Below are 21806 nucleotides of genomic sequence, written 5' to 3' on the forward strand. Positions count from 1 at the left end.
GGGGTTCATTAATGGAGGAAAATTGCACATAAATGAAATCTTTCCTAACAACAGTGTCTTTGCTTCCGTTAGAACCACATTTCTTGCCATACTAGAGAAAAAATAGAGTTTAGCTAAACTGCATTTATCTTCTATATGATATTCCTCCTGGCTATACTTTTAGATGTAATCAAGCATAGGTTGGGAACAGCAGAAAATTGCTCTATAACATGATGGAGGTTTAGTTAAAAAGCAGCACCCTCATCAAGGATGTAATCAATAAAAAGAACATTTTCTGCCTCATCACTAACAGCCTTTGCCTCCTTTTTCTTTATATTACAATGTTTTAAACTCGCCTTAGACTATCACCAGTAAATTGCACAGAGGGGTATGGAAGGTCCACCGGAGAATCTAAGAGGGATGGTGAAGGCTGGAAACTAATTTGCTTCAAAAGAGACACTTTCTCTCTTCTTTCCTCCAAAGTAAGAAAAGGGGAGACTGGGTCACCAAACCTCACAGACGAACGCGCCTCCAAGAACACAGTTGATATGATATGGTATGATATGGAATTTGTAACGCGCCTATACACAAGTGTTTCAAGGCGCGACAACAGTTGAAACAACATAGTCTGCTATGCCTTCAGTTCCTTGCTGGTTTTGAGGCTGCAACTTCCCCACACCATCGTCCACTGCAGCCAAAACACCTCCCATGGCGAAATTAATAGGTTTATGAGACTGTGAGGCTTTACATGTGGGTTATTTTTACCACTGTTGTGTTAGTGCGTTTGTCATTTTCGGGACTGAGAGCTAGAGGTGTGTCACCTAACAAAAGCTGTTCTGCAGCAATCGAAAGTGTGGAAATGCTTGTGACTGAACACAATTGTGCTGCTCCCATTTCTACCTCATGCACGTCAGTAGCTGCAACAGTACTAACATGTTCATCTTCTTGTACATCAGTACACGTTTCCTAAATAATACCAGACAGCTCTTGCAAAGAGCCATAAATGAACCCCTCCACAAACGCCAACTTTGCAACCATAGAGTTGATTGTAGATTGCTGCTCCCGAAACTCGTTCAAAATATTTTCATAGGATTTTGCCAGTTGCGAGAGAGTGAAATGTAAGGCATGCAAAGCAGACCGATGGGTAGATGAAGGGTTTTAGACAGGGATACCAAAAAAGAAGACCCTACTGGGCTAATAGGAGGCAGGACGAGGGGCGACACTCCATCTAAAGTACCTAATTTAGAAGTATCGCCCAAGAACAGTGACGTTGCACAAGACACATTTTTATCAGGAATGACACATGTTTCTGAAGAAAATGATATTCTGCGATCAACAGGTTGCCAGTTATCTAACACTCGGAAATAAAGAATCCAAAGAGTTATTGTGTGATCTAACTATATTTAAACTATTTTTGCCTGTTAAAGACTTTGGGCCTCATCACGAGTTGGGCTGTATTCCCAGCTGTAATACCACTGACTGTAATAGCCCTAGCACCGACCGGTCCGGTGGTATTACCACCGGATCACAGGTTGGGCCTTAACGGTAAATCCCCATTCCTGATTGGGTCCATTGGATCCAATGGGGAATTTTCTGTGCTAATACTGCGTACTAATACAGCTGGCTGTAATACACCCGAAAACTGGGATGTAACCCATTACAATTTACAACACAGTACAGCAAATGTTTTTGACATCTAAATGTGTTGCAATACTTTTGCTTTGCTCTGCAGGGAATAGGAGTTCATTTGGTGCAAAGCAAGAACACAAAAAAGAGGAGCGTCCAATTTCAAGTAGGTGTCTGAATAAAGGAACTTAACTAATGGCGCAATCTTCACCACCGTGCATCCAATTTAATCTAAACCAGTCCACCAGGCAAATAATTGGTTGTGGCAGTTTGTTTTTATCTCCTCTCTCCTGTTGGCTTCAGGCTTGGTGGTGTGTTACATTGTTGTAATGCATCTAGCAAAATTAGAAACTGCTGCTCATTTCAAAATTGGAAAGGAGCCTCATTTATGGACCACTGACCTTTGTTTGGAGGGGTGGGCAGGGCAAATCTGCTTTGCAGGTGTGGGAGTAACAGGGAACAATGAGCTTTTCATATAACAGGGCTGGGGTCAATACAAATGTAAACCTTAAAATCCAGCATGAGGCAGGCAGCAGTGGCAACCACATTTTATTCTAGTTTTCTAGCAGCAGTGAGTAATGTGCTTTCACAAATGAAGTGACTGGAGCCTGTTTAAAGTGTAGTGAATTAGTGTAATTGTCCTGCATTAGGCATGGCATAGCAGGGATTAGGAAGCCAGTGAGTGTGGGCCCATCCCACAACAAACCAACATTGCCTAGATTTTGTTGTTTTCCTTATTTACCATGAAAATTGAACTGAGCTCTGTAAAATGCATTACCATGAATCATGATACATCTGTCTGTGGAAGATGTTTCATTTTCCAAAATAATGAATTTAACATTCTGTTTAGCTCATCACTTTATTAGAGAGAGAAAATCTTGTTCCAGCTCAACTTGATTCATTGGTAAGTTAGCTGTGTAAACTTAATTAAAACATGGACTAATCTGTGTTGGTTTCCTTCCCTTTCTGCAGAAGTACAGAATAGAGCAACATGAATCCAGAGTCATTAGCTAAACAAACAATTTCTGGTTCCACAGGATGAAAACAGGTCAGCAAACTGAAACTTGCCGAAGCAGCGAATCCCTCTCAAGATATTTTGTCTGCTTTCAAGATCCAGCCCAAAAGTTCCACTGACAAGAACGAGCAAAAGTGCATTATTGCCCATTCAAATAATGCCAAGGTTTTTAACTACTGAAAAATGCTATTGTAGTTACAAGATTCTTTCAATCATTGCTTTCAGAACTCAGCAGGAAACCTTCTTCATTCTGTCACTCATGGATCTGCTCATGAACATCTGCCTACTGCTCCTCCTCTTATCACTATACATTCCACCGATCACCCATTATGCACCACGATTCCTGAGCATCCACAATGCTCTACTGTATCTACAGAGGGTGCTGATCACTCAACTGACACTGTTACCACGCCTGAAGTTATGTTTGGTCGCACAACTGCTGATTGCACTAAACTGTTGAAGATACCAATGTTGGCACACAAGTAGTACTAGACATGGATGCAGCGAGAAAGTAAAAATGCAGGTCACACTTGACATGCAGCAAGATTACCCAACAGAGCCATACCGCTTTCAGAGCAGGGCAATGTCTACACATTTTGTTTGAGAACTTCTTGCAGGTGGTCCATGTCAGCCTGGATTACAAAATGGCTACAAAATGTCCATATGACACCAATCTTCGAAGGCTTAGCCCAGATTGGTATAAAAAAAAAGGTTGCATGTGGATTCTCTGTGGTAATGCAGTTGTTGCAGTATTCTCCTAGATGTAACTGTCTTTTTTGCTTTGCATGTTAGTTATTTGCTGATAGAAAATTGGCACTTTTCTAAGGTTTGGTCTGATGCTAGCTGTGGCTTTTCCAATTGTAAAAAAAGAACAGAAAAAATTGTAATGCACGAACGTTCCAAGATACACTGTGAAGCTGAAAAACAGCTACAAATAGCCACATTTTGAATTTCCCAAGATATAACTATTGTATCGGGGCTGCTAATAAAAGCTGAAAGGGAACAGATAGAGAAAAATCATGCTATTCTAAGGTGACTGCTTGATGCTATATTGCATCTTGCCAAGAAAGGGATGCCTCTCAGTGGAAACAGAGAACACCGGGATTGGGAAGTACGTCCAATGAAGGACATTTTGGGGAGTTACTGAAGATGATGTACAAGTATGACAATGTTTTAGCACAGCATATTGTTCCTGGTCAACGGAATGAAACCTATTTGAGCCATGACATTCAGAATGATTTCCTTTGTGCACTAGTGAAAGAGACATACAGGGTAATTCATAGAATTTCGCAGAAAAGTGTCGCAAGCGGCTGGCGCAGAGTGTCCGCGTGCGATTGTCTGCGCCAGGCACGTGCGCTAAAACCGATTTCCGCGCACAGCGTATTCATGGATTTCAGGCTCCCAAACCAGCCGTGGCGCAGAGTATCGCAGCGACCCTGCAGAAGCGCCAGTAACGCCCCCAAGAACGCCCTCGCGCAAGGAAAAGCCATCAAAATCGCAAAATCATCGCAAAGGGCTGCGCTAACCCTGGACCAGTTTACAGGGCTGCCAAACAAGGAACGCAAAGCGGGTAACGTGCATATCAGGGGTACGCGTGAAGTTATACACGCGATTAGCCAGGGTACGTGTATTACAGGGGTACGTGGGAAGTGTAACACGCGATTGGCCAGGGTACGTGTATTACAGGGGTACGCGGGAAGTTATACACGCGATTAGCCAGAGTACGTGTATTACAGGGGTACGCGGGAAGTTTAACACGCGATTGGCCAGGGTACGTGTATTACAGGGGTATGCGGGAAGTTTTACATGCGATTAGCCAGGGTACGTGTATTACAGGGGTACGCGGGAAGTTTAACACGTGATTGGCCAGGGTACGTGTATTACAGGGGTAGGCGGGAAGTTTTACACGCGATTAGCCAGGGCACGTGTATCACAGGGGTACGCGGGAATTATCACATGCGATTTGGCTGTGTACGTGTATTACAGGGATGCGATTTGGCCAGGTACGTGTATTACAGGGGTGCGCAGGAATTATCACACGCGATTAGCCTGGGTACGTGTATTACAGGGGTACGTGGGAATTACCACATGCGATTTGGCTGTGTACGTGTATTACAGGGAATGCGATTTGGCCAGGTACGTGTATTACAGGGGTGCGCAGGAATTATCACACGCGATTTGGCTGGGTACGTGTATTACAGGGGTGCGTGGGAATCATCACATGCGATTTGGCTGGGTACGTGTATTACAGGGGTGCGTGGGAAGTCACACGCGATTAGGCTGGGTGGGTCCTCACAGGTGTTCCCTGTACACCCTCCACGGCCCCTGCAGGCAGCCTACAAAACAGGGGACTACCCTGCACACCTGCTCATGTCCCCCTGCACCCCCACCCCCCAGCAGTGCAGGGGCAGCCTCCACCAGGCCCCCACCCATGTCTCCCACCACCCCCACTCCCCCGCCACCAGGGGCAGCCTCCACCAGGCCCCCACCCATGCCTCCCACCACCCCCAACCCCCAGCAGTGCAGGGGCAGCCTCCACCAGGCCCCCACCCATGCCTCCCACCACCCCCAATCCCCAGCAGTGCAGGGGCAGCCTCCACCAGGCCCCCACCCATGCCTCCCACCACCCCCAACCCCCAGCAGTGCAGGGGCAGCCTCCACCAGGCCCCCACCCATGTCTCCCACCACCCCCACCCCCCGCCACCAGGGGCAGCCTCTACCAGCCCCCCACTCATGTCCCCTATCACCCCCACCCCCCAGCAGTGCAGGGGCAGCCTCCACCAGGCCCCCACCCATGTCTCCCACCACCCCCACCCCCCCGCCACCAGAGGCAGCCTCCACCAGGCCCCCACCCATGCCTCCCACCACCCCCAACCCCCAGCAGTGCAGGGGCAGCCTCCACCAGGCCCCCACCCATGTCTCCCACCACCCCCACCCCCCGCCACCAGGGGCAGCCTCCACCAGCCCCCCACTCATGTCCCCTATCACCCCCACCCCCCAGCAGTGCAGGGGCAGCCTCCACCAGGCCCCCACCCATGTCTCCCACCACCCCCACCCCCCCGCCACCAGGGGCAGCCTCCACCAGGCCCCCACCCATGCCTCCCACCACCCCCAACCCCCAGCAGTGCAGGGGCAGCCTCCACCAGGCCCCCACCCATGCCTCCCACCACCCCCAACCCCCAGCAGTGCAGGGGCAGCCTCCACCAGGCCCCCACCCATGCCTCCCACCACCCCCAACCCCCAGCAGTGCAGGGGCAGCCTCCACCAGGCCCCCACCCATGTCTCCCACCACCCCCACCCCCCGCCACCAGGGGCAGCCTCCACCAGCCCCCCACTCATGTCCCCTATCACCCCACCCCCCAGCAGTGCAGGGGCAGCCTCCACCAGGCCCCCACCCATGTCTCCCACCACCCCCACCCCCCCGCCACCAGGGGCAGCCTCCACCAGGCCCCCACCCATGCCTCCCACCACCCCCAACCCCCAGCAGTGCAGGGGCAGCCTCCACCAGGCCCCCACCCATGCCTCCCACCACCCCCAAACCCCAGCAGTGCAGGGGCAGCCTCCACCAGGCCCCCACCCATGCCTCCCACCACCCCCAACCCCCAGCAGTGCAGGAGCAGCCTCCACCAGGCCCCCACCCATGTCTCCCACCACCCCCACCCCCTGCCACCAGGGGCAGCCTCCACCAGCCCCCCACTCATGTCCCCTATCACCCCCACCCCCCAGCAGTGCAGGGGCAGCCTCCACCAGGCCCCCACCCATGTCTCCCACCACCCCCACCCCCCCGCCACCAGGGGCAGCCTCCACCAGGCCCCCACCCATGCCTCCCACCACCCCCAACCCCCAGCAGTGCAGGGGCAGCCTCCACCAGGCCCCCACCCATGCCTCCCACCACCCCAACCCCCAGCAGTGCAGGGGCAGCCTCCACCAGGCCCCCACCCATGCCTCCCACCACCCCCAACCCCCAGCAGTGCAGGGGCAGCCTCCACCAGGCCCCCACCCATGTCTCCCACCACCCCCACCCCCCGCCACCAGGGGCAGCCTCCACCAGGCCCCCACCAATGTCTCCCACCACTCCCACCCTCCCGCCACCAGGGGCAGCCTCCACCAGGCCCCCACCCATGTCTCCCACCACCCCCACCCTCCCGCCACCAGGGGCACCCTCCACCAGGCCCCCACCCATGTCTCCCACCACCCCCACCCCCCCCGCCACCAGGGGCAGCCTCCACCAGGCCCCCCCCATGTCTCCCACCACCCCCACCCCCCCGCCACCAGGGGCAGCCTCCACCAGGCCCCCCCATGTCTCCCACCACCCCCACCCCCCCGCCACCAGGGGCAGCCTCCACCAGGCCCCCACCCATGCCTCCCACCACCCCCAACCCCCAGCAGTGCAGGGGCAGCCTCCACCAGGCCCCCACCCATGTCTCCCACCACCCCCACCCCCCGCCACCAGGGGCAGCCTCCTCCAGGCCCCCACCCATGTCTCCCACCACCCCCCTCCGCCACCAGGGGCAGCCTCCACCAGGCCCCCACTCATGTCCCCTATCACCCCCACCCCCCAGCAGTGCAGGGGAAGCCTCCACCAGGCCCCCACCCATGTCTCCCACCACCCCCACCCCCCGCCACCAGGGGCAGCCTCCACCAGGCCCCCACCCATGCCTCCCACCACCCCTACCCCCCAGCAGTGCAGGGGCAGCCTCCACCAGGCCCCCACCCATGTCTCCCACCACCCCCACCCCCCCGCCACCAGGGGCAGCCTCCACCAGGCCCCCACCCATGCCTCCCACCACCCCCAACCCCCAGCAGTGCAGGGGCAGCCTCCACCAGGCCCCCACCCATGTCTCCCAACACCCCCACCCACCAGCACTGTGGGGCACGTGGCCAGCAGGCAGTCAGGCAGCAGCAGATGGCAGGTGGGAGCGTGCTCAGGGCTCTGGGGGGCAGTAATTTGGCCTCCTGGCCAGGAGCGTGGTCTCTCGTGTGTGAACGCGTGGACAGCCTGATAGGGAGTGAAATCCCACACGTCAGCGTGTGAATCGAGGAAAGGCCCTTAGCGCGTAAACCCGTCAACAGCATATGCGCGCCTATAGTCACCTGCACGTGCAGGAAATTGTTGCGTGACACGTCCCAGTGTCAAAGCGTGTGATTGGTGAAAATGGATCTACACGCAGAAGTGACAAAGCGTGTGATTGGTGAAAATGGATCTACACGCAGGAGTGACAAAGCGTGTGATTGGTGAAAATGGATCTACACGCAGAAGTGACAAAGCGTGTGATTGGTGAAAATGGATCTACACGCAGGAGTGACAAAGCGTGTGATTGGTGAAAATGGATCTACACGCAGAAGTGACAAAGCGTGTGATTGGTGAAAATGGATCTACACGCAGGAGTGACAAAGCATGTGATTGGTGAACGTACACGCCGCGTAAGTGACGCTGTACGTGTGGGCCTGTATATAAGGTACATGTAGAACACCATTTCCTTGTACGTGCTTTTCGTGGAGAGCGAGTGGGTGAATTCTGTACTTCTTGTCGTTTCACACGCGATTTACTTCACGGCGTTTCCAGTTCGTACTCCCTGTTACCTCTGACAGCTTTTTCTCTTTTTTCCTCTTGTACTGGTTTACCTGGGCCTGTTCCCTCAAACAGTGTCCCCTTCTACTGTTGTCCTGTCTTCTCAGACAGCGTACACATCTTCTTTTGGCGGGGGTATTGCCAGCCAAACGCGCTCATTTTTCACTCTCTTTTACCTGGCAGACAGTGAGTCACGCACGTATCCAACTTCTGTGCTTGCCCCGTGTGTAGCCTACCCCTTCAGAGGTCATTCTAGGCTGCGTGTGACACGCATACGTTCATTCTTGTGTTACTGGGTGCCACAGCGTAGTGCAGGTTTTTCTTTCTGCACACGTGGTCTAGGAGGGGTTGAGTGCACGTCATCTCCCTTTTTTGGGCCTCCTGTGCGTTGCGTGACCCGTCATCTTTCCCCAGGGGTTACAATCAGCCGTGCTAGAGCACTAGGGTACAATTACCATCTGGTACCCAACCCCTTTGACCCCCAATTGCCCAGGACAATTGTCTACAGCCACTCCCATACGCACATTAATATCAGTGCCATGGCTGGGAGGCGAGGATTCCCCCCTCTCCCCCCTACCCCCCTCCCGTTGAGGCTGAAGTGGCTGACACCATCCATGCTCAGCCCTTGTTGGACCAGCCCATTGTGGCACCAGACCTGGCTGACTCCATGGCTGACTTCCAGGTCAGCAGGGCTACGACACGTGCGCTGGTGCACGTTGATGCTATCATGCCACGTGGATCTGGGGCAGCAAGGTCATCTGCTGCCCCAAGTAGGCAGGGCGGAGAGGCTGCAGGGGCAGCTGCAGCTCCATCCACCCCAGCTCTCACACACCCAGCCAGGACAGTGTCCGTCCTAGTCCATTCTGCTGACATTCCCCATGACACCATTACACTTGAGCCAATGCCTGCACCAACTCCCATGCTGAGTGTGCAATCCCACACACCTGATACAGAGCCCACCAGGGCTCCTGCCCCTAGTGTCCAGAGCGGCGCAGGACACTCAGGATCACCACCACCTTCCAAGCGGAAGAGGAAGAGTGCTCGTCCGGCACAGGCTGATGCCCCCGACATGGCTACACAGTCCGGTCCATCGAGGAAGCCCAGCTTCACGGATGTGGAACTGAATGCACTTGTCGAGTATGTGTCCGGACATGATAACGAGATGGTCATTGTTGCAGGATCCAAGACCACACCTGCACAACGCCAGGCACACTGGCAGACCATTGCGGACATCGTAGGTGCCCTTGGAATCGTGAGGCGCACAGCCAATGATTGCTACAAGCGCTGGAATGACCTAAAGCGCAGGGCAAAGAAGAAGCTGGCCTCAAGTCATGCCGCAACTCTAGTGACTGGAGGTGGGTCTCCAGTAGAAGACATGGAACTCACTCCACATGAGTCAGTCGCTGGGACCTACGTCACGGAGGAACAGATCCAAGGCGTGGGAGATCTGCCTGATTACGAGGCATTGTCCGGTGAGTGCACATGCATGTGTGTGTCATCCATGTGCATGGTGTGTGTGTGAGGGCATCTGTTTGTGTGCCAGGTGAGAGTGTGTGCGCCTGAGTCGAATGGGTCAGCCATGTGCTTCATGCAACACATCCTGCGCAGCTGCATTTCGCCATTGCAGTATCCCTTCTGCCAACAGTAGACATCTAGCCCAACAGCACCCAAGTTGGCCTTGAAGTGTCACCTTGCCACTACATTGTTGATTATTTTCCTATGTTCAATCAGACAGATTGTATGCATTCCACCACTTATACTAGGCATTCCTCAGTCCTCTAGTCACATGCATGGCATGGCCATGGTAAAGTGGAGTTACTTTGTTACCTGGATATCATATGTTCACACATGTCCCTGTGCAATTGGACCATATTGGACTGGCAGCTCCAGGTGATAAAGCAGACCTGTCAGAATTAGAAAAGCTATTGCATGTGGGAACTGGACAGAATGAATAAGTGCTGCCCTCCTCTCCATCTACACTCAATAGCAATGGCACATGCCATCTGTGTGATGGCATGTGTGTGTCACCTGGCAATCACAGGGCAATGTGTGATGCCACTGCCAGGCAGCATGCATGAAATGTGTTCATCTTCCATCTTTGTGTAATGAGTGTGTGCCATTTGCCTGCCCTTCATACGCAGTGAGGGTGCATGCATGGGAGGGTCTTAGTCATGTGGGACATGTGTCAATCAAGTACTGGTTCTCTTGTTTCACAGCCCTCATTGTGTGCCATGGTGCTAATGCGGGTTTCCATTTCTTTGTCATTATGTCATTGCAGGGGAAGACGCACCTGATACTGCTGGGGTTGTGGAGATGGTGCAGTGCCAGGAGGGGTCCGAGGGCCGACCAACCACCAGTGAGGGACGTGGTGTGCTGGTGGGTGAAAACCCACAAGTGCTGCAGGTCGTGCTCTCAAGGGGTGTCTCTGGCTGCACCTCCCCCGAGCTGTACTCAGCTGTTGACTCGGATGATGAGACCTACGTGCCGTCGCAGGTGAGTGTTCCAGGGAGGGAATCTGTTCTGTCCCACCCACCTGCACCAGGGTCAGAACCCTCAATGGGGATGTCAGTGTTGGCAGCTAGGCCTTTGGTGGTTACGGATGCAGGGTCACACTCCGCGACATCTGATCCTGTTCCTGGGCCAGCAGATCAGAGGGGGAATGCAGTCCTGCAGCCTCAGGCAGTGCCGGCACAGCAAGGCGCAGTCCGCCTTGCCCCAGACAGGTGTGGTGCCCGCCGACGTGGTGGCCGTACGCCACCTGGCAATACCGTATGGGAGCAATCCATTTACGGTATGGCTACCCAACAGGCAGCATCATCCGAGATGATGGCTCAGGCCATGGATAGGGTGGCCACTTCCATTGTCCCCCCTGAAAGGCTGATGGAGCGACTAGAGCAGGCAACCGACTCCATCTGCCAGTCACACAGGGAGGACATGTTGGCGTCCAACAGGGACAGGCGGGCGGCACTGGCGACTCTGCAGGAGGCCATCTCCATAGAGTCCCAGGGCCACAGGGAAGCCCTGAGGCAGGAGCTACATCAACTCAGGACGACTCTTGTTGAGCTAGAGGCTTCAACACACCAAAGGACAGAACAGCAGCTGGAGCGTCTCACCCGTACGCTCTCAGCTGAGATGCAAGCAACGAGGGCGGAGGTCCGGGCATCCCGTGAGTTGTTGCATGGGGACCTCCGCACCCTCATCCTCCAGAACGAGACCTACCACACCCGCATGCTTGCAGCCATGGAGGAACAGAGTAGGGCCTTGCGTGGGCTGCCTCCCATAGTGCAACCACCTCCGGATGCAGCTGCACAGGGTGATAATAGCGACAGCAGTGATACTCCCACAATAGGGTAGCCGTGTGGGCCATGAGCCCATGGAGGTGTTTTTTTTTCCTAAGATCCACACAGGTGGTTTCTGGTGTGCACCCTGACCTCGGACCTCCTGGGTGGCCTCCCCAACCCCCCCCCCGGCCCTTTAATGGCCATTTTTGATTTTCTTTTTATTTTTATTATTTTTTTTTATTTTTATTTTAATTTTTATTTTTATATTTTTCCCAGTTTTTTTGGGACAAATTGTTGGCTTCCGTGGTTCCTGTGGGCATACGCTGCATTGTGGCTGGGCACATGCAGGCTTGTCATGTATTAGGTTCAGATGCCTGGGTTTGAGTCACACACACCCCTCCTGCTTCCCGTTTCCATGGGCTTGCAAAGGGTGTGCCCAAGTGACATTGAAGTACATGGTGACATTGGACTCCCACTACATGTGAGGGTAGTCTAGTCAATACTGTGTATACATTCCTAGTGCATATTGCTGTTGTGTTGTACACTGCATGTTGCATTGATGTGTAACTCATCATCTGTGTCTGCCTCCCAATTTGCAGGTCCCTTCCTCATGTCTACACAAGGCCCTCTAGTCTGGAGATGGGGTCCTTGTTGGCAGCAGTGCACCTACAACTCTACATGGCACCAACACTGTTCAGTTGGAAGTGGTGGGAGTGCAGGCATATCCAGGTGGTGAGACAACTGATTTATTACATTACTGAAGTCATGTTTATGGTAGTACGTGCTCAAGTATGTTGTTTGTCCTGCATTACAGTGAGCATTTCAGGTGTAGGAAGTTTCAATTGGGGACACTGTACATCGCAACACTTGTCACGTTGTGGGGATTACTTTGTTTACCTGCACATAGCATGACATGGCACGGTGTGTTGTGTGGCGGTGCTGGGGATGGGTTGGGTGACATGGCACTGTCCTCTTGTTGCATTTAGCAAGTGGGTATTAATTTTGGCTGCTTGAATGTGTTCCTTCAGAAAACTGCATTGGTGTTGTGTGTGGGTAGGGATGCACACATTGTAACACTTCCAGGTGAACAATCTCAGGCTGATATGCTTTTCACGGTTGAATCTCCAGACATTCAGGATCAGTGTCAGGTTGAGTCATCATTGATTGTCAGATGGAATGTGCCAGGCCAGTGTGCACTCCACAGGGGAGTGAATACTATGTGAAGTAATTAGCCACTAGCTGTGTACGGGCTGCCTCCCCTCGTGCCCTTTCCCCTCCCATGCGCAGCGGCTGTGCATGTGGTTGGGGATGTGGGGCCACCACCATGTCCACGGGCAGGCCCCGGCGTGTTGCAACGTTGTGCAGGACACATGCTGCCACTATGATCCTGCACACTACTGGGGGAGCGTATAACAGCTGCCCGCCAGAACGGTCAAGGGAGCGAAAGCGTGACTTTAGCACTCCGAATGTGCGCTCCACTATGCCCCGGGTTGTAATGTGGGCTGTGTTATATCTTACCTCGGGTGGCGTGGTGGGGTTCCGAATTGGCGTCATCATGTGGGGGCTGAGAGGGTAGGCACTGTCCCCTGTGGAGGTGGTGATTGGTATCATTGGTGGGGTTGTGACCTTGCTCAGTATCCAACATGCATGCATGTGCAGTGGCATACATACTCACCGAGAAGCCATGTATCGCCATGCCGCCCAGCATCTATGTCCCGGCATAGGGTGGACATTCGGTAAATGAAGCTGTCGTGGGTGGACCCAGGATAGTTGGCATATACAGAGGTGATGATTCCCTTGGCATTACATACTACCTGCACGTTGATGGAATGCCAGTGCTTGCGGTTCCTATAGATGTGCTCAGATGCCCTGGGGGGACGTAGAGCCACATGGGTGCAGTCGATGGCACCTAGCACTTTGGGGAATCGTGCCACTCCGTAAAAATCCAGGGCGGCAGCATGCCTTTCAGCAGGTGTTCTGGGCAGGTATATGTGCCTGCGGACTGATGGGCGTGCAGTGATGATGTCCAAGACCTGGTGTAGGCAGCGTGACTGGGTGGCCTGTGACACCCCACCCACTATGGCACTTGTCCGCTGAAATGATCCAGTGGCTAAGAAGTGCAGTACATTGAGGACCTTCTCCAGGGGGCTGAGTGCTTGAGAGCACAGGGTGGGTGATGTGAGGTCATCCTCCCACTCACTCACCAGGTCCAGTATTATGTGTGGTGGAAACCTGTACCTTCCATACACCTGGTCATCAGGCATCCCGAAAAGGCTGGTTCTGGGTGTGAATATTCTGGCCCTGACTCTCCTCCTCCTCCTCCTTTGGTAGCCCACTGCCACTGCTGCTAGGAACGGTATGTTCATCCTGGCATCTGGCTTGTTATATGAAAAGTGCGTGTTCTAGGCGAGCGTGTGACCCGCGCACCCCTGGAATCTAGTTCCCACTCCAATAGCATGTGGAAATTCCCACGCAACAGGCATACAGGTGCGCTGACCTACTTGCGTGTGTAAGTGCCCGCGCACCCCTGAAATACACGTACATAGGCCAATCGCGTGTACGCGCACTTTTGTCCAATTACACGCAATGAAATACACGTACATAGGCCAATCGCGTGTACGCGCACTTTTGTCCAATTACACGCGATGAAATACACGTACATAGGCCAATCGCGTGTACGCGCACTTTTGTCCAATTACACGCAATGAAATACACGTACATAGGCCAATCACGCGATGACACTCTGACGTGCAGTATTTCCACGTGTGTTCCGTCATCACCTGCTGAGTGGGGAACGCCCGTGCGGGTCACGTCAGACGCGCTTACGCGCTGAGGGACTCTGGTCCAATAGAATTGCGTATGCGTGCTGACGCACTTACGCGCTAAGGGCCTTTCCTCGGATTTCACGCTGACGTGCAGGATTCTCACGTGCCAAATCACTCCGTATCAAGCTGGCCACCCGAAAACACACGGAACACCACGCTCCTGCCCAGAAGGCCGAGTTACTGCCCGCCAGTGCCCCGAGCAGCCTCCCACGTGCTATCTGCTGCTGCCTGCCTGCCTGCCTGCCTGCTGCCACCGTGCCCTGCCATTTGGTGCCTGCACATCAGCCATCTGCAGGGGTCCAGTTGCTGTGTCCACCCCTGCTGGAACTGAAGACTCCCAACTGGGATTACATCGCTCCACAGCCCAGCCCCAGGACCCAGTTGCCCACCCACACCTGCCTCTGGGGTTGCCATGTCGGGCACTTCCACATCTGGCACCAGTGGCAACCCCAGGCCAGAGGGGCAGAGGGGCACCAGCTTCACTGCCACCGAAGTTGGTGTCCTGGTGGAGCATGTCCTGGGGCAGTATGATGCCCTCTTTGGATCGTCCCGCGCCAGCAAGGAAGGACGGGAGAGGATCTGGGCCGACTGTGTGGTTGCCATCAACGCGGAGGGGGTGGCAACCCGCAACGTCCAGAAGATCAAGAAGCGCTGGGAGGACTTGAGGTCCAGGACCCTTGTGAAGGCCCGGCGCCTCGTGGAGAGGGGCCGGGGCCGCATGAGTTCCATCCAGAAGAGGGTCCTGGAACGCGTACGCCCAGCGCTCCACGCCCAGGTCCTTGAGAGGGAGGCCCGTCTGGAGTTGAGCGGTATGTGTCCAAGCATTACTGTGTGAGACAGGGCATGTTGCGGTGTGCTGGTTCTATGATACTTGCCTGTATGTGTGCAATGGGCCATGTATGCATGTATGTGTGCAGGGACATCATGGTAATGCATGTGCGACCAGTGATGTGTGACCCACATGGTTGTTGCATGTGTTGAAATGCGGCATGGGGAGCCCTATGCAGATTTTGGACATGAGAGCATGCCAGTCTCTGTACCTGGACATGGATGGGGGTGAAGGATGTGTGCTGATGCCAGGTACATACATGGTAGCCATGTCTGTGTGCCTGACCTGCGTGTCTGTGACTTGTGCATGGCATGGATTCATGACACATGTGTGTGACAATGCACAGATTCAGTGACGCACCCAACTTACCCTTGTTTCGCCTGTGTTCGGTGTGTTTGGGGCCAGATGGATGTGACTGTGGTGAAGTGTGTGCATGTGATATGCATGAGCCATGATGCATGTGAGTTACATATCATTGAATGTTTCAAGAGTCCATTGGACATGCATGGAAATGTCCATTGCATGCACCATGCCTGTTACTGTGTGTGTTTTGCCTGGACTGACCCATGTGTTGTGGAGGGACATGATGGAAGTGTACTTTGACAGTGGTGCTCATCTGCTATTGCTTCCTGTCTAGGGGACCATTGTACAGTAGCCTGATGCTTGTGTCCTTTGTCTCCCTCTACGCAGCGGCTAGTGAAGAAGAGGGCGGAGACGGCGCTGTGGAGCAAGGCGGCGGGGATGCCCCCACGGCTGCAGCGGAAGGGGTGGGTGAGCCCCCTCAGGGGCCTGCTACGGCGGGAGACGGTGAGGAGCCATCCAGGTTGGTGGTTTGCACAGAGGAGGAGGAGGCCGACACTGGTGCACACATGGGGCCTGGTGGGAGCATCCCTGCTGGTGCAAGTGGTGCAGTCCAGGGCCAGGGGCAGGAGGCAGCACAGGTCACCGTGGAGGGGCCTGTGCATGTCACTGTCCCTGACCCTGTGAGTGCACCACCATGCACCAGCAGGGATGCCCCGTCCCAGGCCCGTCCGCAGGTAGTGGGGATGTCCATGTCACCTGACTCCCCTCCACCTGCGGACGTGGTAACCCCTGGCCGCGTGGAGAAGGTCCTGATTGGGGTCGCGATGCGCACGGCTGTGATTCGTGATGACGTGCGTGCTTCCCGGGAGGAGCACGCATGTCATCACGAAGTGCACCGTGCTGACGTGGCCCAATTGGGATCGGCCATGTTCGGGGGTTTCCTGCATGTGTTGGCCAATCTGACGGCCCTCTCCTCCTCTGTGCAGGCTATCCACCGGTCGTTCTCCTTGCCGTCTTCTGGCCCAGATGCCACCAGGGCCCCCTGTGGACCTGCCCCGACCAATGCAGCCAGCTCGGTGGGGATGCCATCCCTGCCACAGTTGGGAGTCGGAGGTCCAGCAGGGGTGGACAACACAGCAAGTGGACCCCAGCAGATGGAAGATGTGACGGCATCATCGGGCAGGGCACGTGCACGACGGCGTCGGTGGTTTCCATCAGCCTGGATGCCGTCGTGCTGGCAGAGGCAGTGGCGTCGGAGGCAGCAGCGGGCTCGACGTGGGAGGCATCATGGCTCGGGGCCATCAAGATCAGAGGGGCAGGCATCGGCCGGAGGGCAGGGCAACCCTGGGATGGTGGTGTGTTCCGTGTGGGAGGAGTTTGGCCAGCGGATAGGTGCGGAGCGGCAGCGGGCGGAAGAGGAGCGGCTCGCCATGGTCAGGGCGGAGTTCTCCATGCGTCGGGCATTGAGGCGGGCTGAGTGCCTCGAGGAAGCTCGCAGGGAGTTTGAGGTGGACATGGGGTTGTCCCTGCGAGACCTCGGGGCCAGGACAGAGTCCCGCCTCCAGGACATCGACATGGAGTTCGATGATGCCCTGGCCACCAACATCACCAAGTGAGCCGCAGGATTTGCCCGCTGCCTTTGTATATAGTTATTTAGTTAGTTAGTGCTAGGTTTCCTTTATTTATTTTTATTATTTTGGACCGCTCGGACAATGGCCACTTTTTTGTACATATATTTTTCATTAGTTAGTGGTAGGTTTCATTTTTGGTGTTGGGCTCATGGACCCTGGAACATTCCTGTATATAGTTTGTTTTTTTGGGAGATACATTTTTTTAATTTGTTATTGTTTTCACCATGACGTAATGGTTTTTCATTAATTTCCTATGACATGAGATTGCTTTTGACAAAATAATTTTTATTTTTTATGCCTTTGTTTTTTTGTTTATCACTTTTGTTCTCGGACATGGACCATTTATTTACTTAGCCACATCGTTGTATGTTTGAAAAGTTCACTTATTTTTGGTATTTAATACATTTTTTACATTTTCTTACACTTGTGTTATTTTCTCATTGGTTTGTTACATGTCATGATATGGGTTTTGACATTCACTTGCACCCATTGTGTATGTGTGTGTGACGGACATGTGTTCTTTTGCATACTTGGCATTGGGGTTGTGTCATGTGATTGCATTCACTATGTGGGTGGATGCAATCCTTGCATGGGTGTTTGTGCTGGGTATGCTGGCCATTACTGCCATGATTGTGTATCGTCAGGACCTGGGGCCAGGGGGACATGTGTGGGGGCCTGCTGGCAGGTTCCCCACAGTGCTGGAGGGTGGGGGTGGTGGGAGACATGGGTGGGGGCCTGGTGGAGGCTGCCCCTGCACTGCTGGGGGGTGGGGGTGGTGGGTGACATGAGTGGGGGCCTGGTGGAGGGTGCCCCTGATGGCGGGGGGTGGGGGTGATAGGGGACATGAGTGGGGGCCTGGTGGAGGGTGCCCCTGGTGACTGGGGGGGGGTGGGGGTGGTGGGAGACATGAGTGGGGGCCTGGTGGAGGCTGCCCCTGCACTGCTGGGGGGTGGGGGTGGTGGGAGACATGTTTGGGGGCCTGGTGGAGGCTGCCCCTGGATGGTGGGGGGTGGGGGTGGTGGGAGACATGAGTGGGGGCCTGGTGGAGGCTGCCCCTGGATGGTGGGGGGGGTGGGGGTGGTGGGAGACATGAGTGGGGGCCTGGTGGAGGTTGCCCCTGGTGGCGGGGGGTGGGGGTGGTGGGAGGCATGGGTGGGGGCCTGGTGGAGGGTGCCCCTGGTGGCGGGGGGTTGGGGGTGGTGGGAGGCATGGGTGGGGGCCTGGTGGAGGCTGCCCCTGGTGGCGGGGGGGTGGGGGTGGTGGGAGGCATGGGTGGGGGCCTGGTGGAGGCTGCCGCTGCACTGCTGGGGGGTGGGGGTGGTGGGTGACATGAGTGGGGGCCTGGTGGAGGGTGCCCCTGGTGGCGGGGGGGTGGGGGTGATAGGGGACATGAGTGGGGGCCTGGTGGAGGGTGCCCCTGGTGACTGGGGGGGTGGGGGTGGTGGGAGACATGAGTGGGGGCCTGGTGGAGGCTGCCCCTGCACTGCTGGGGGGTGGGGGTGGTGGGAGACATGTGTGGGGGCCTGGTGGAGGCTGCCCCTGGATGGTGGGGGGTGGGGGTGGTGGGAGACATGAGTGGGGGCCTGGTGGAGGCTGCCCCTGGATGGTGGGGGGGGGTGGGGGTGGTGGGAGACATGAGTGGGGGCCTGGTGGAGGCTGCCCCTGGTGGCGGGGGGGTGGGGGTGGTGGGAGGCATGGGTGGGGGCCTTGTGGAGGGTGCCCCTGGTGGCGGGGGGGTGGGGGTGGTGGGAGGCATGGGTGGGGGCCTGGTGGAGGCTGCCCCTGGTGGCGGGGGGGTGGGGGTGGTGGGAGGCATGGGTGGGGGCCTGGTGGAGGCTGCCCCTGCACTGCTGGGGGGTGGGGGTGGTGGGTGACATGAGTGGGGGCCTGGTGGAGGGTGCCCCTGGTGGTGGGGGGGTGGGGGTGATAGGGGACATGAGTGGGGGCCTGGTGGAGGGTGCCCCTGGTGACTGGGGGGGTGGGGGTGGTGGGAGACATGAGTGGGGGCCTGGTGGAGGCTGCCCCTGCACTGCTGGGGGGTGGGGGTGGTGGGAGACATGTGTGGGGGCCTGGTGGAGGCTGCCCCTGGATGGTGGGGGTGGGGGTGGTGGGAGACATGAGTGGGGGCCTGGTGGAGGCTGCCCCTGGATGGTGGGGGGGTGGGGGTGGTGGGAGACATGAGTGGGGGCCTGGTGGAGGCTGCCCCTGGTGGCGGGGGGGTGGGGGTGGTGGGAGGCATGGGTGGGGGCCTGGTGGAGGGTGCCCCTGGTGGCGGGGGGGTGGGGGTGGTGGGAGGCATGGGTGGGGGCCTGGTGGAGGCTGCCCCTGGTGCGGGGGGGTGGGGGTGGTGGGAGGCATGGGTGGGGGCCTGGTGGAGGCTGCCCCTGGTGGCGGGAGGGTGGGGGTAGGTGGGAGACATGGGTGGGGGCCTGGTGGAGGCTGCCCCTGCACTGCTGGGGGGTGGGGGTGGTGGGTGAAATGAGTGGGGGCCTGGTGGAGGCTGCCCCTGCACTGCTGGGGGGTGGGGGTGGTGGGTGACATGAGTGGGGGCCTGGTGGAGGCTGCCCCTGCACTGCTGGGGGGTGGGGGTGGTGGGTGACATGAGTGGGGGCCTGGTGGAGGGTGCCCCTGGTGGCGGGGGGTGGGGGTGATAGGGGACATGAGTGGGGGCCTGGTGGAGGGTGCCCCTGGTGACTGGGGGGGTGGGGGTGGTGGGAGACATGAGTGGGGGCCTGGTGGAGGCTGCCCCTGCACTGCTGGGGGGTGGGGGTGGTGGGAGACATGTGTGGGGGCCTGGTGGAGGCTGCCCCTGGATGGTGGGGGGTGGGGGTGGTGGGAGACATGAGTGGGGGCCTGGTGGAGGCTGCCCCTGGATGGTGGGGGGGTGGGGGTGGTGGGAGACATGAGTGGGGGCCTGGTGGAGGCTGCCCCTGGTGGCGGGGGGGTGGGGGTGGTGGGAGGCATGGGTGGGGGCCTGGTGGAGGGTGCCCCTGGTGGCGGGGGGGTGGGGGTGGTGGGAGGCATGGGTGGGGGCCTGGTGGAGGCTGCCCCTGGTGGCGGGGGGGTGGGGGTGGTGGGAGGCATGGGTGGGGGCCTGGTGGAGGCTGCCCCTGGTGGCGGGAGGGTGGGGGTGGTGGGAGACATGGGTGGGGGCCTGGTGGAGGCTGCCCCTGCACTGCTGGGGGGTGGGGGTGGTGGGTGACATGAGTGGGGGCCTGGTGGAGGCTGCCCCTGCACTGCTGGGGGGTGGGGGTGGTGGGTGACATGAGTGGGGGCCTGGTGGAGGCTGCCCCTGCACTGCTGGGGGGTGGGGGTGGTGGGTGACATGAGTGGGGGCCTGGTGGAGGGTGCCCCTGGTGGCGGGGGGGTGGGGGTGATAGGGGACATGAGTGGGGGCCTGGTGGAGGGTGCCCCTGGTGACTGGGGGGGTGGGGGTGGTGGGCATGAGTGGGGGCCTGGTGGAGGCTGCCCCTGCACTGCTGGGGGGTGGGAGACATGTGTGGGGGCCTGGTGGAGGCTGCCCCTGGATGGTGGGGGGTGGGGGTGGTGGGAGACATGAGTGGGGGCCTGGTGGAGGCTGCCCCTGGATGGTGTGGGGGTGGGGGTGGTGGGAGACATGAGTGGGGGCCTGGTGGAGGCTGCCCCTGGTGGCGGGGGGGGTGGGGGTGGTGGGAGGCATGGGTGGGGGCCTGGTGGAGGGTGCCCCTGGTGGCGGGGGGTGGGGGTGGTGGGAGGCATGGGTGGGGGCCTGGTGGAGGCTGCCCCTGGTGGCGGGGGGTGGGGGTGGTGGGAGGCATGGGTGGGGGCCTGGTGGAGGCTGCCCCTGGTGGCGGGAGGGTGGGGGTGGTGGGAGACATGGGTGGGGGCCTGGTGGAGGCTGCCCCTGCACTGCTGGGGGGTGGGGGTGGTGGGTGACATGAGTGGGGGCCTGGTGGAGGGTGCCCCTGGTGGCGGGGGGGTGGGGGTGGTGGGAGGCATGGGTGGGGGCCTGGTGGAGGCTGCCCCTGGTGGCGGGAGGGTGGGGGTGGTGGGAGACATGGGTGGGGGCCTGGTGGAGGCTGCCCCTGCACTGCTGGGGGGTGGGGGTGGTGGGTGACATGAGTGGGGGCCTGGTGGAGGCTGCCCCTGCACTGCTGGGGGGTGGGGGTGGGGGGTGACATGAGTGGGGGCCTGGTGGAGGCTGCCCCTGCACTGCTGGGGGGTGGGGGTGGTGGGTGACATGAGTGGGGGCCTGGTGGAGGGTGCCCCTGGTGACTGGGGGGGGTGGGGGTGGTGGGAGGCATGAGTGGGGGCCTGGTGGAGGGTGCCCCTGGATGGTGGGGGGTGGGGGTGGTGGGAGACATGAGTGGGGGCCTGGTGGAGGGTGCCCCTGGTGACTGGGGGGGTGGGGGTGGTGGGTGACATGAGTGGGGGCCTGGTGGAGGCTGCCCCTGCACTGCTGGGGGGTGGGGGTGGTGGGAGACATGGGTGGGGGCCTGGTGGAGGGTGCCCCTGGATGGTGGGGGGTGGGGGTGGTGGGAGACATGAGTGGGGGCCTGGTGGAGGGTGCCCCTGGATGGTGGGGGGGGTGGGGGTGGTGGGAGGCATGAGTGGGGGCCTGGTGGAGGGTGCCCCTGGATGGTGGGGGGTGGGGGTGGTGGGAGACATGAGTGGGGGCCTGGTGGAGGCTGCCCCTGCACTGCTGGGGGGTGGGGGTGGTGGGAGACATGTGTGGGGGCCTGGTGGAGGCTGCCCCTGGATGGTGG

The sequence above is a fragment of the Ambystoma mexicanum genome, chromosome 4p (assembly GCF_040938575.1).
Source record: "Ambystoma mexicanum isolate Mex_15411 chromosome 4p, UKY_AmexF1_1, whole genome shotgun sequence".
NCBI classification, from domain to species: domain Eukaryota; kingdom Metazoa; phylum Chordata; class Amphibia; order Caudata; family Ambystomatidae; genus Ambystoma; species Ambystoma mexicanum.